Source organism: Ischnura elegans, chromosome 3 (genome assembly GCF_921293095.1).
Source record: "Ischnura elegans chromosome 3, ioIscEleg1.1, whole genome shotgun sequence".
Classification (NCBI taxonomy): domain Eukaryota; kingdom Metazoa; phylum Arthropoda; class Insecta; order Odonata; family Coenagrionidae; genus Ischnura; species Ischnura elegans.
The window spans coordinates 129,987,744-130,000,923 of record NC_060248.1 but is presented as its reverse complement, the minus strand read 5'-3'; the positions used below and the strand labels follow the sequence as shown (position 1 = coordinate 130,000,923).

The 13,180-nt window shown below is 41.6% G+C and overlaps 1 protein-coding gene and 1 non-coding gene across 2 annotated transcripts in view; both read right to left on the bottom strand.

The window, feature by feature from the left end:
• LOC124156575 overlaps positions 1-13,180 on the bottom strand; it is a 216,457-nt gene that overhangs the window by 176,496 nt on the left and 26,781 nt on the right. The gene's annotated exons all lie outside the window — the stretch shown is intronic.
• On the bottom strand, positions 10,697-10,778 carry Trnas-aga. Its single transcript has one exon. It is a non-coding gene; the product is annotated as a tRNA-Ser (tRNA).

Below are 13,180 nucleotides of genomic sequence, written 5' to 3'. Positions count from 1 at the left end.
TTCGAAGTAACCCCCTCGTATATCTTCTCGTATAGCGGCCTTCGACGCAGAAACATCGCTCGTCCTCTGACAGCGATTCTCAACTTAGTTTTGGTGCTGACAGACTCACTTTTGTAATTAGTTTAGATTAGCAATATTACAGTCAACTTTTATTCCTCCCGTCTCCAGGTCCCTAAACTGGCTGCGGTAAATTCATTACGAAGCCATCTCTCACACGATCACAGTTTTAGCCGCTGGTTCCAATTCTACGATTCCATTCCCCACTTTTCAGTTCAACAAACGAACCTCCCCTTTCATTCATATCCTTACACCCGACCGTCTTCCGTACACTCCCCCCGCTCGCCATAAACCCTCCCCTTTACTGAAGAAATCACAATACCTTAGGTTCCAAAAAAATTCCATCCACAATCTCCTATGAATCTCCCCCAACGCTACTCACGTCCTCTACCATCTCTCGAATTCGTCCTCGTACCCGAGCATTTCATCTTTTCCGATATGTTAACAACGAAATCTCTGTTTTTCTCAAACAACAACGTTAGTGCCCACTTAGCCCACCGTAGTGAACTGCTTCATGGTGGCCATAGATTGATATTTCGTAATTCCCTAATACTTCCCCGGCATTCGCCAAAATTCCCGAACAAAATTTTTCTCTGAAACAATAATGCGCGGACATTTTAAGATTACTTTAGTGATTAAAGGGTAACTAACCTCTAATACAATACTAACCAGAATAATAATAACAATATATTTTTAATTACTTTTTTGTGTAAAATGAGGAGGAAAAATGGTTATACGTTGATGGGTAATTATTCTATTTGTATTTTTCTTCATTTAAGTTCCCATACACTGACAGAGTTCGTACGGTTTCCGAATTTCAAAGTTTATGGACTGTTCCTGATTAATCATTTTAATTATTAGAAAATTCATCGACTGTTTATAGAATTATCTTTAATTGTCACATATTTAAATATTCTCTTTACACTAACCACCCCATTTCATCAAATAAGATAATCTCTATTGTAATTATCATTTTGAAGCCGGAAAGAGGTATTCTGGTCCTCTACATAAAACAATTCAGACATTTTGAGAAATTATACTAATGTAAGCGTATGCCATACGCGAATCCACGTTATTTCCGCGCATTTATTTTTATTAATTACTAATCGCGACATTGTGATTCATTTGAATATAATCCTACGTCGCAATGCTTGAAAAATTGTGTAAGCTAGATAATATGCGATGTCTCAACGATCTGGAAAGGGAGTTCGCAAATTTCAGAAAATGAAACGGGCGATCATTCTGCAAAGACTTCATGGCATGGAAAGCATTACTGTACCGAAAAAGAAAATACTTTAGAACATAATTCAGGATTGAAAAGAAATATCCAAACAAGTGGAAAATATTCGCACTCTCTCCTCCTACTGGGATAGCAAGGGCTTTTCGGAATTGCAGATCAGGATTTTTAGCATAAGTACTGGTCTTAACAGTAAATATAAAAAAATCATAACTACACATATTTAGTAATTAGGCCCTGCTTTTTAGTGTATCATTCGACTGGAATAAATATTCAGAAAGGCAGTTGGCTCAAATGTCAGCTAGGAACATGATCCGTTACTTTACCTTAACAGTATATATCAAAATATATAAATATTTTAATGCATTGAATACATTTGTTAGTACAAAAAACTGAAACAACAAAATCCATAAAAAACACTTTCAGCTAAAAAGAACTAATATAATTAACTTCCTTTTCTGGCCGGAGGATATTGCTTCTCGGATTGCGGTTTGGCGACTCCAGTCGGATCGTATTGAAAGCAATGAACTCAATTATCTAAAGGGAACCGGAAAAGAAAAAACGACGGGGCAAAATTTACGAGAATTCCACCGTTTCTGCGCACCCATGCAAAGAGGTTGACCGCAAACGAATTGAGTAAGGACATCAACAAATAGAAGTGGAGGGAGAGAGAGAGCGCGGGGGGAAAAGAGGCGATTGTCGACCACACCGCACCACTGCGTGCGAGTGTTTGAGAGCAGCCGCACCAACACCAAAGGGATTTGTTTCGTTCCCACCCCCACTTCCATCACACCCTCCTCATTTTCCCGCCCACAATGCAACTGGCGCGCGCAAACTCACACTCGGACAATCACACACACACACACACTCACAGCTCAATCGCATTCTCGCCAGTGTCGTCCGTATTCCTCCCACGCCCCTCAATTTCCAACCTCCCCCCCCCCCCTTCCTCCTCTTCGAAATCCCTCGACTCGGGGAGCCCTCGAAGCTCCCTCCAGGGGCACTCCAGAGCGCCCTACCGGGAGACTCCTCAAACATCGATCAATATGGAGTATGTGCGCCCCATCAGGAGGCAGCGGGGGGGGGGAGGAGGAGGGGATGAGGAGGCGCCACCCCCTCCACCCCTCCTCACAATTCCCAACCCCCCCAACTTCAGGCAGTCAGCGGGGTGCTCGAACACAACCAGGGCGCGAGAGCGCGGTGCTCCCGAAATGAATGGCGACGATATGAGCACACCAAAGGACCAAAATGATGGATGCTGCTAAGCCTCGTTCGCAACAACTTAACTCGACTCGATGTGGTTTAACTATAGACATAAAGAATCAAAAACTTTGTCATTAGGTTCACAACGACTTAAAAATGGCATAAATAGACTACCGATTGGTTGAAACAAGCTCAAATTTATTTTGAAATTGATCTTTTTGAAAAGAAAGATAATGTTGACAACCAAAAGCCATCAACACTCACCGAAGTTCTCCTAATTCCGTTTTTTTTTATAAATTGATTCACGGAAATAGCTGAGACTAAACGTATATTTCAGTAATTGGTCTATTTCATCTCAAGTCAAGTTACGCGAAGTTAAGTCGTTCTAAACGCCGCTTTACGCTGCAGGACTAAGAGAACACTGGTTCCATGCAGGCACTCCTCGACTCCTCCAGAACTCGGACCACAATGCTCAATTTGGGAAGACATCGGTTTAAAGGGTTGGGAATCGCACGGGTACGACAATAACGTCGATTATGCGTTAGAAGCCGACGCGATCCTGAATGACTCTCGGCAATTTTTACATTCAATGCGGCGTGCGATGGCACGACCTCGAGGGAGAGGAAGAATGAATGTCGGCCATTAACGAGAGTCCTCCTTCAACCAAGAACATTTTTCGACTGCAATTTGAAAATTTGCAAGCTTCAGTTGATGATGAACTTGCGATTCGGGAAAATTTTTCGAAGAGATCCACGTTGGAAAGACGGCTAAACGTTCAAAAGGCCTGATATCCTTCCCTTGTATATTTTATTGCACCGACAGCATATCCTGAAGAAATAATTTCAAGGCACGATTTGGTGTCAACGAGGCACTTCTAAGCTCGATGGATAGAAATGATGCTGATGAATTCCGGTGATGTAACGTCGTGTACATGATGTTCGGCGTGATTGATTATGCATTAATGTTTGAATTGTATTTTTACTTGAATGCGTATTTGTGTTTATATTGGTGGTTTGGAGTTGAGGGCACTATGGTGATGGGAGAGTAAACAGCGGATTGTTAGTGAGAGAGCCATTTTGGATAGAGGAGAGGAAATAAAGCTCTAAAGATTTTAAATTATCATTATTATTGTCTGAGAAGAAAAAAAGGTTGCGACATCACGGTGAAAAGGAAGAAATGGTGTGAGGGCTATAGGACGGGAATTGGACGCAGATAAACTAGGGATTAGGGATGATTAAATGAGCATACAACACGCAATAATACAGCCCGAGTGAGAGGGCGAGAATGGAGAACTCAATCACGTTCATGAATTCGACCAAGTGCTGCTGTAGACAAACAGTAAAAAAGAATGTTGGCGTCATAACATAAACCAAAAAACTTTCATAACTACCATTAGTGTGCACTTACATTACGTGTATCCCCACCTCATCACCCGATCGGGCGACCGATAACACAAAAACAAGTTTGGTGTGGCAATGAAAGGCAAAATCCTTTCTCCCTTTTACGGCGATGCGATGAAATATTCATGAACGACGCAGACGAGGCAGCCACGGGGGATACATATCTCCAACTTGCAGAACTTTTAAGGAGGTTCGCTCCAATACGAGGGGATTCTGCATTGCTAAATAGTAATTAGCGAAAACGATCGCGCGAAAATTGATACCTGACAACACAACAGTTGGGAGACTGAAGTTATCCGTATGGGTGGTGAATACTTTCATTAAGACTAATTACAGCTTTAATACAAACATGATTGAACCGAGTGAAAGGCTGCATGGTAACTTTACTCTGAGATATAGATCGACTCTGGGATATCATTTTAACGCATTACACCAAGTGAGTAATACGAGGGACGATTCACATTTGCATAAGAAACTCAATCGCTTTCACCAAGTTACGTCTCAAACAATCAATAGAAAGAAACTTACTCAAAAGCAGGGACGATTCCCTTCGCCCAATAGGGCTTATACTCCTGGTATCTTAGCAACGCATAGAAATTCAGACGGCGTTCATACGCAAAGAGATATTTACCACACCTCTAAAAAAAAATGAATTAAAAATGTGTTTGCAATATCTCGGATAAAAGAAATTATTTTGTTTCAAAGAATTCGATTCTTAATTTACAGTCCATTTGTATAGCAATAAAATGTAACAAGAAACCGAAATTTTTATCATCAATCAAATCATTACTTTCATATTCATAAGAATGCTTCCCTTGACCATGCTCCAAATGAAAATGTTCTGCGCCGGGAAAAATAGGCGAGTTTATCGAGCACTACCACCATTCCTATTTCACCAGACAGTACGCGACACGTCAATATCATAGGTCATCACCCCTAGCATCAACGCTCTGCGTCTGGAGCCTCATCACGTGAGACTACAACACCGATTGATCGGCCATGGCGTCAAGTCATAGTGGAAAACAAGACAGTCAAGCATTCTTAAAAATATTTAATATTAAATATAAAAAAAAAGGATCATGTTGACTCTAACGCCATCCAGGGAAGATGCACGACAAAAATGGCGGACAAGCCTCAACGGACAGCAAGCGCAGAATAGCCAAAGGGAAGAAAGAATTTGAAAACAACACTCGATTGTCTAGCTAAATTATATAAGTAGGTTACGAGTAGATACGTAAGAAAAACCCAGAGTGCACAGAGCGCGGAGTACAATCTCAAGAGACAATAGCTGTTGGGAAGCTAAAAATGGAGGAACCAGAGACGTAGGAAGTCTAGCGCTGGAGCGTCAAACAGAAAGATATTATGAAAAAAATATAGAAGAGCAAAAAAAGGGAATGAGAAAGCAAATCCCAATGAAAAATGATTTTGTAAGGAATATAATAGAACAGAGAGGACCACGTGGAGAGGATAGATACAGGCTAGGTCGAACGAAATAAGAAACGAGACAGCCACAATAGCGAGGAGGAAATAATTAACAGGCTAGATGAAGCAGCACACAATGGGTGGCTGCAGTCCCCTCGCGCAAGTTTGGCGCGAAGGGAGTGAAACCATTCTGGGTTTTCTTCAGCAGTTCAGCTCATTCTCCAACGTCTATGTTGACAGGACTCTCGTGCCCAAGAATATTTCTTAACTTATAAATACCCTCTAATAAATCATATCTTTAACGAGCTCAAGGGGTGCTTGAAACCGATGTTGAATTGAAGCTTTCACGGACGAAAGCGATAATTAGTGTAAATTACGAGTGTTATACAAGGTAAATGAAACATTCCACACAGCTTTAAATATTCTCCGATCGCTTTCTACGACTAAGCCTTATTACCAAGGGGTGAGCCAACAGATAGTCGGTCTGTCGGGATATACGAGCGTATATATAATCGTATGTACAAAAAGCTAAGCGGAAAATACAAAGGATGTTTCATTTACCATGCTTAAGGAAAATATGGTGTAAACTAAAACTTAAGGAGGGGATGTGAGGAGAAAATGGCCAAAGGAGAAGCCCAGGGAAAAATATAAAATTAACGACGCGCCATGCGAACGTGAACCACGAGAACTAGCTGCATGTGCTGCATGCAAAATTCACAAAACCTCTTACGACGATACACAAAAGAACGATTAAATGACCGATGACTGAATGCAACACAAACCAATCGGAAATATTTGCCTCAGGGCAGAACAGATGTTGATAACAGAATTTTCTGAACAGTGAGTACCCACGTCATTCTTCAGGTGCATCATGAAGATTCGAAGTATTGGCTTAACTTACTTGGGAAATTCGAAGAAGATATTTCCTCAGACGACGTGAATCATATCTTTCGTTTACCATCGTACTATAGTAGACGCGATCATGAGAATAAAATAAAAGAAATAGACTGCAAAACAGAGAGATTTAAAATATCATTCTTCCCTCGTACTATTAAGAATAGCAACGTTGTCTCAATTGATAGGATTAATGGCGTCGCTCGCTAGGATCACTCATTGCATGTTTTTTTTCATAGTTCTAACCTTGCATGTATTTGCTCTAGGAATTACTAACCATTAGCAATTTTTTATGAATAAGCATGTATATTTTGCTAGTGTGCGTAATATTTCTATGACCGTGCGGTGTGCATGTTGCGGTCATCTGGCATGCTGCATGTTGGTGATTTGTCACCTCCTGCCAAACACCCTAGAGGTGGCTCGCAGGGTATTATTTAGATGTAGAATACTTTTACGCAAGAAATACCTGCCATGAACTTGGCTAGCCTTAAACTTTTATAACAATTTGATAACAATACACTAAATTAACTGTCCGAGTCATAGATAGCTTATTGATACAGAGGTTTCGAAAGAACAATGACAGAGCAGGCTCCCGAGAGGAGAGTAAACATAATACAAAGCATTTCAAACAAGGGATACATTTACACCGAGTTGCTAAAGGTCGTCGGACTGCGTGAGTGAGATGCAGAACAAATCCTAGTTGAGGAGGAGGTTTCGCCGCGGTCAAAAGAGACAACAGATGAGCAGTCGGAAACAATCATCGAGCAGATGGACACGTTTGAACTCGCAGCCAGGGGTATGTACCAACGAAGCTAGCCCCCAAAGCATCAATCGGGACGCATATTCCAATGGTATCGCTTACTTCAACCCTAAATTTAGCTATTTAACTAAGGGGTATGACCGTGCAAAGTTATGTCCGGCAAGACAGTTTTAGAAAAATCAAACGCTCACTCAAAAGTGAAACTAAAAAAAAAAATATAAAATTGATGGACCACCACTAAATTTTCTACGGATCCACAAAAAGTCACGCAGTTACAAATGAGGAGACGGTGCATCGCTCAGAGGTTTAACGATGGATGTCGAGGCCTAATCATACACAATGATGCGTTGACATATAAACGTGTTAAATTTCCCGTGGAAAAAACGCATGAAACTGAGTATTTCCTCCATGTCAATGCATAATTGTTCATCAGAGCGCGTGACTGCGTTTCATGCTATTATTAATTCAGACTATGCAAATTTGGAATAATGCAATTATTTAAATTTTGCACTCCTGAGGGAGGGTAAAAGAGTTCTTAGGCCCTTGGATTCAATGAATGCACGAGAGCCTAACCAGCGAGCGGATTCAATTCAGAGGGAACGAATCTTTCACAAGGCAATAAAAGCTCGCAAAATCGAAGTAATAATAAGCAGCTACGTCTACCATGATACTAGGGCGAACATGAGAATTTTACCCATATAATGTTATTAAGGCCAAATAACTCTCCATGGACTTTCTTACTGTAAGCTCAAGGACGAAAGAAACTAGCGAGAGGTAGGCAGCGTCCAATAGACGAGAAATTGGGAAACAAGAGCAAAAGAAAGACGCAAATTCTGAGGCAACAACAGATAACTTAAATATTTTGCATCTCTAAAGCCATTGAGATCAAAGAATGGAAAAACACATGCTTGTTTATTTCTCAAGCTAACCATTTGAAATGGCAACAAGAATTGGGTAAAAGTGGCCATTATTTCCCTCGTCGCAGGAGTGAAGGGCAAGCGTCCAGCATCCACAGTCGAATCAATCACCGCAAAGAGAGCGCCGATCATGAACGCAAGGATAGAAGCCAGAACGTTCAATAAACCCTCCCACAGAGCACGCAACGAAAATACGCGCAGCGACGGGTACGATGCGAAATTGGTGGCAATTACAACACGCATAGGAGCTAGTGGCCCGCGGGCGCAATATCGGTGGCGTAGGAAAGCGGGGGAGGAAGAACAGTACGTCATTGCAGCGCGCGGGGATAAAACGACCCTGAAGCCGACCATCGCTCTCTAGCAGCGAGGAAAAAACAATTTCAACGACCAAGTGGAATTTCGCCAGCAAGATAGCCCGCGAGTGACGTGGATTTCCCTACACCCGGGCGCGGGCAGCCTTTTCGCTTTGGAGAGCCAAAAATTGGATAAATCTTTGCTATGCGCCTATGAAACTCTCCTCTGCACTCCGCCGGAAATAATTAGTTTTCATCTCTCTCAATCGCTCACAATTCCTGCAAGAGCGTACTCAGCACAAACTTGCATAACTGGAATGTTGTAGTTAGTTGAATTACAAAATTAAATCTGGTAAGGGGCGAAAGGCCGTATTCGTAAAATGAGTTATACAAAGCAAGCATTACTCGCAGCATACTTGCAAATTAAATTAAATTATTATAGGTGGTTACTCTAAGGTTAACAAAGGTTTAAGAGAAACAGAATACACCAGCTTTAATAATTACCCCCGCCTGTCCCATAACCCCACGCATGATATCCTCATAAGGCCAGATACCCTTAATTCTATGGATGATCCCCGATGCTTCCTCCCACTTACCCGCTAACTAATCGTCCTTCAGTCATCTTGATTTTCCGAAACCCCACTTCATCAAGTACGCGCTCCTCCTCGATAGACCCTCTCATTTCCCTTCATTTCCTCCAGCAGATTCCATTCCTCGCTCACCATGTCTAGCATTTCCTAGTTCCTTTTCCTTCCAGTGAATTTCACATTCTCCAACCTCTTTCTAACGTATATCTGGAACGCCTCCAGATTTTTCTCATCCTTCTCCCTCAGCATCCATGTTTCCGTTCCGACAACCGCGTTTCGCTTCAAGCAATAATCTTGGCTACCCTTTACTTTACACTCCCTAACCCACCAATTCTCATTTTGGCATAACTCTTGCTACAAAGCAAGTAATCTTCTCTCCATTAAAGAGGGCAATGGAATCGATAAATGAAGTTCTGTGCAGCCAAGTTATCTTTAAAGTACTGAACTATAGCCCTTAGAGTGACCTAATAATAAGTATAAAATTGCCTTGAAAATTTTTTCCATCCGATTTTTTTTTTAATATGAGACCCCGACACTGGGAAAACGCACCACTTCATAGTTTACTTTCGAAGTCTTGAGTGGTTTGGTCCACGAGGAAGGGGTGGATTAAGTGAAGAGCCAGGAGGAGTGAACATCCCCTCGTCAATCCCTCATTCCCGAGAAGGTTGTGGAAATTTAAATCAACATGGCTCTCGAACGCAAGCTTACATGGTACAAAGCTCAAGCGTTTCGTGTCTTTAAATTCTAGATGGATAAGACCGGATACAATCCCAGTAAACCTTTCTCGCAGGGTCCTTCCATGGTGGTTTTCGGTCGGAAACCTCTCTCGACACTAGGCCACCAAATAGCTTGCCTGAATGTTTGTCTCGGACAATATAACTTTCGGCATGAGAGGCCGGACTTCTTTGGTCGGGGCACAGTCGGACTTGAGGATTAAAGGGTTGGGCCCTCATATTTAAAACAAAGAGCATCGATTTTTTTATTTCTGCGCATGTGACAACGATTGAAACGGCTAAATTATAAACCACGTGATCATCGACGGGTCTGATTGGCTGGCTAGTTGTTTTAATTTTTGTCTGCATTCTGTTCCTCAAGGATCGTTTATTCGGTGATATCTAACCTACTTAAATTGAAACCTAAGTATACCATACACAAGCTTCTCCGAGATGCTCAAATTCCTCATTACAATCTATTTACGACTCCCAAAAACAAGGGGCATAGACGCAGTTAGCAACACTGTAATGGATAGAAACTACAGCGTTTCGACAATTTTTCCTAAGGTATCATAATATTTTAGAGGGAGTCAATTTTTAGTCGTACCTCGTCTCGTTCAACCCAAACATTCGTATGAATACGTCAGTCAGTGGTTGGAAGTGGGTTTTATAATATACGAGTGATAAAAAGTAAATCGTAGAGATAAAATATTATTCGTAAATTTTAAAGAAAACACTCCCTCCCTTTGACAGGAATTGGGTAAAGCTAATAGTACATTATTCAGTAAATAAATGACAAATTTCTTCTCTGAAATTAAGGAAAGACGTACTGGCTACATACAGAGGAATTGCTCATAGTAATCGCTACAGAATGTTTACCCACCTACAGAAATGTGCCAATTGAGAACTACCAAATAGTAGTCCATTTATAGAAAGAAAATCAAATTAAAATTAAGAAGTATTTGCTTTATTTAAAGATAATCGCAGGTACAAACTCATAATAATAAAATTGATTAACCATTAAATAATTCATACATAAGTTGAATATATTATGAATTGTATGCGCCCCAACAAAGGCTTTGAGGAAGGAAAGGCAAACAAGAATGCCATCAAAGTATTGTAGAGCTCTAAAAAAAAGGCTTGAAAATGCTATTTGGGAAGTGAGGTGAAAATATTGAATTAAATGTACCCTTATTCAATGGCATAAAAAATTCGCAGTCGGTAGGATTCGAACCTACGCTCCCAAAGGGAATCTGATTTCTAGTCAGACGCCTTAACCACTCGGCCACGACTGCCCCACAACAACGCACGATAGTTATTACATAATACTCATCCCGAATTGCCTCTGGTACCCAGAGAATTTCAGTGATTTCCAGTGATAGAAAATTTAGCGCTCGACAATTTTACCCAGGGTTTTAGGAGTATTTTAGGAGGGGGTTGATTCTGTGACTTTTTGTTGTATCTCCACATGTTTAAAAAACTATTTTGACTGAACAAAAACAGTTGGGATGTAACTATAAACAATAACCACAATCGGGTTACTCCTGATCGGCCGGTATGATCTACGCAATTCGTATACATATAACTTATTTCGAGGGTTTCTATACAATTTTTAGTTTCTTTAAATGTGATTCCAAGCATTGGCAAGTATAAACCCGGTGTCTCGATCAAATGTATTCTTATTGATCCTCATCTAAATTGCCTTATTCTTATTAATTCACCCTGATGACAATGGACGAGTCGTCCGTTGAAAATTTAGTGATGTACATCGAATTAAACTGATGAAACTACCGAGAAGACTTCGTGCAATCAAGTATGTAGTATCTATGTTGGCCTCAGCCTAAGGCTAATGTGCAGCTTTTTTTATTTATATTTACCCTGAGGTTGGGCCCAGGCTTTGCAGGCACTCTCTAGTATGATATTTGGAGGAGGCGACCGACAGCTTAGGTCATTTCCGCCAAGACGGAAGGGTAGGTAAGGAAGGGTGGAGAGAAACCCGGCGTCGGCAATAGCCTGCTCTTAACGAAAGGCGCCAAGGGCTTAACGTCCCATCCGAAGGACATATTCTTGCCCTTGAAATGTCCTCCACTTAGCATTCAATCATGGGTCGGGCAGTCTCTGAAAATTCTCTGCCACCGCCGGGATTTGAACCCGATCCCACGGAGTGGAAAGCCAACACACAGGCCACCACACCAATCCCATCCCCTTAACTAGCGGCTTTCGGTATTGGAGCCCATCAGGAATGAAACCACGATCCTTTTACTCCCAAGTATTTTTTCAGCTTACTGTGATTCTGAACTTGAGAATAAAATTACTAATAGAAGGATGAGATAAAATCGAAGATAGTAACCGTAATGGTGGTATTTTAGGAATTCCACCACGATATCCAGAGGAATTGCCTCTTGAGCGCGAGGCCCGTAAACGCTGCAAGAAAATGGATCGCGGCGGGCGGTTCGTGGGGCCGCAGGTATGCCCACGAATGCGGGCGATTGATCAAAATATGCGACGAGAGGAAGGGGGAGGGGCGGCGACGCGAACCTACGCTCCTCGCTGCGACCGAAATACGCCCGACGCGAGTGCGTGAGTAGGGGAGGGGAGGGGGAGGGGTGTCACCACCGTAACCCTCCCCCTCCGCCCCCCACCCTTTCCTCCACCGCCCCCGATTCCGATCCAAAATAATTCGAGGGGGTCGGAGGGGGCGGGGTATCGTGGGATTTGAAGACGGCGGCTCAAGATGAACGGAATGACAGGCTGGACCAATGTATACACTTCCGCATCTCGGTCAGTCAGAGCAGAACATGGCTGGGCAACGAAGGGTGAGTGGCAGGGAGTGCTTGGCTAGTAGAGAATGAGCTCATTTGCCAAAATTCACGGCATTTTTTCACTGATGCCGCGGAGCTAAGATTATTCAAACTGTCGAAATATCGTTTTCGATTCGAATCATAAGCTACGTCCTTTAAGCCTTGCGTCAATCCTCCCGTAATCCTTTGGAAGGTTGGTTGGGGGGACAAGGGTGGAACTCGATGGTAGCCTCTTCCTCGTGGTGAGTTCTGGGTAGTTTCTTCACGAAACTAGCAGAGACCTACTTAGTGAAATGTTTGGTGTTCAGGTTTTGTTCTTTCTCAGCCTTGGCTGAATTTCTTGTTGAAAATAGCTCCACAGGTACGTTATTCGTCATTATGACGGATGATAATTTAAAATAATTTACCTTATTATTAATTTTTGTGGGATCATTTACTACCATATGATGACTTATTTGATAAGAAATGAAATTCAATCGAAATAAATATTATTTTACCTGCGCTTTAGCCCCTAAAATGGAATTTTTGAAACGTAGGCAAAAATGAGTAGTGTTGTGCGGGTAGACTATACTCTAACTTAGTTGTTAATTCATAGACATTGTTTGAACCATAGATTTTGCCAAATAAACTTTAAATTACATTTTTATAAACCTTAAACTTGTATCCACTCTTTGATATTATACATTAACCCATATTTTCATAAAATTCGTCTTCTTAGCCGTTTGATTCTGAAATCAGCCTGATTTTTCGCAAAATTTTAAATTTTAGAGCTCGGGCGGCAGTGGTTAATATTAACCATTTGAAAAATATTGCGTACGAGATCTTTAAATCATTTTGCAACTTTCCTGCACAGGGCAAATTTGATTAGGAAAAAAAAACTTTTTTCGGCTCACCTT